Here is a 2,362-nt window from a genome sequence, read left to right on the forward strand (position 1 = left end):
AGCATGATGCAAAATGGACGTATCAACTCCGCCAAGCTTAGACCTCGCTTGTCCTCAAGCGAAAGCCGAAATCGAAAAATATGTCCACATGTTTAGAGATAGAGGTGTCGATAAAAGTAAGATACGGACATGAGGGCATCATGATCATTCTTAGAACGGCAACTTACATAATTCTTGTCATATGATTTCTTATGCTAGAGTAATAATTTCAATCACAATTTCAAGTATGAATCATAAACTTCATTGAAAACTAACAAACTATAATCTTAGTCATTGGAGCAATTGCAATTTATCATAACATAGGAAAGAGTCAATATATAAGAGCTTTTCAACAAGTCCGCATACTCAACTATCATATAGTCTTTCACAATTGCTAACACTCACGCAATACTTATGGGTATGGAATTTTAATCGGACACAGAGAAAGATAGGGGCTTATAGTTCTGCCTCCCAATGTTTTACCTCAAGGGTAATGTCAACAATAATAGTTCATGAAAAACTCACATCCAATTAGCCATATATACCATGATCTTTCCAACATACTGTGCTTGCCAAAGGATAAAATGTAAAAAGGAAGGGTGAAGATCACCATGACTCTTATGCAAGGAAGGAGATAAAAGTAAAAGATAGGCCCTTCGCAGAGGGAAGCAGAGGTTGTCATGCGCTTTTATGGGTGGATGCACAAAATCTTAATGTGAAAGAACGTCGCTTTATATTGCCACTTGTGATATGGACCTTTATTATGCAGTCTGTCGCTTCTATTTCTTCCATATCACACGATCGTATAAAGCTTATTTCCTCCACACCAATCAATCATACATATTTAGAGAGAAATTTTTATTGCTTGCACCGATGACAACTTACTTGAAGGATCTTACTCAATCCATAGGTAGGTATGGTGGACTCTCATGGCAAAACTAGTTTAAGGGTATTTGGAAGCACAAGTAGTATCTCTACTTGGTGCGATGAATTTGGCTAGCATGAGGGGGGAAGGCAAGCTCAACCATGTTGGATGATCCATGACAATATAATTTATCTTAGATGTAAGAAAACATAACCCATTACATTGTCTTCCTTGTCCAACGTCAACTCTTTAGCATGACATATTTTAATGAGTGCTCACAATCATAAAAGATGTCCAAGATAGTATATTTATATGTGAAGACCTCTCTTTCTTTAGTACTTCCTATTAATTGCAACGATGACCAAAACTATGTTTGTCAACTCTCAACAACTTTTATTCATCATACTTTTCTATATGAGCTCATTACTCTCCATAACATCTATATGATCTCTTTGTTCCCCTTTTATTCTTTCTCTTTTCTTTTATTCCCTTAGGATCATGGCAAAATAATCAAGCCCTTGACTCAACACTAATCTTTATTATATATAGCTCACGGACTCGATTACATAGAGGGGTCATAAAGCAAAACTCAAAACTGGATCATGCCATAAACTTTATTCTACTAGATCAAGATATTACCAAAAGGATCAAACTAAGAAAAATGGTAAAGATAAAAGTGATGGTGATACGATACCGGGGCACTCCCCCAAGCTTGGCAGTTGCCAAGGGGAGTGCCCATACCAGATACTCAATTCTTCTTTGTTGGTGGAGAAGGTGATGATTTTGTTGATGGCGTAGGCTTGTCGTCCTTCTTCCAAGGCATAGGCTCACCATCATAGAAGGATGACCGAGTCTCCTGAAACCTCAAATATGCAGCCAAACTCATCCTCTTGAATATATATTCATACTCACAGTTTTGATTTTGCAGGTCATAGATCTGGGCTTGGAGGTGCTCGATTTTCTCATGAAGCTTGAAGATGGCCTCCCCAATGTCCTTGACGTCCAGCTTGTGGTTGTTGGTGAACTCCGTGATCATAATGTGATTGGAATCGAGTCCACGTTCCACCATCTCCTGACACTTGAAAACTTCTTGCTCCAATGCCTCAAGCCTTGCCTCCGTGCTTCCGGTCTTCCTTGGTCCCTCAACATCGCGGATGTGCAACAACCCCTCACGCATCTCAATGGTTTGAGGGTGTTGCAGCACCTCCGCGAGGTAGCGGTTGATGACATTCTTGAAGAACTGGTCCTTGGGGGCACTTGAAGACGACATGACGTCCTGGATCTATCAGAAAAACAGCTCGAAACAAAGACAGGAGATTTTTGCGTGATACGGGAGTCAAAACCTTCGGGAGAATATATAATGAATTTTTACCGGCCAAAATACGTATGGTGCAAGAAAACGGAGTCCAGAGAGCGCACGAGGTACCCACGAGGTAGGGGGGCGCGCCCAGTAGGGTAGGGCGCGCCCTCCACCCTTGTGGAGGCCTCGTGTCCTTCCTGGACTGCTTCTTATTTTTC

This window comes from Triticum urartu, chromosome 7A (assembly GCF_056163025.1).
Source record: "Triticum urartu cultivar PI428250 chromosome 7A, HENAU_Tu73, whole genome shotgun sequence".
Taxonomy (NCBI): domain Eukaryota; kingdom Viridiplantae; phylum Streptophyta; class Magnoliopsida; order Poales; family Poaceae; genus Triticum; species Triticum urartu.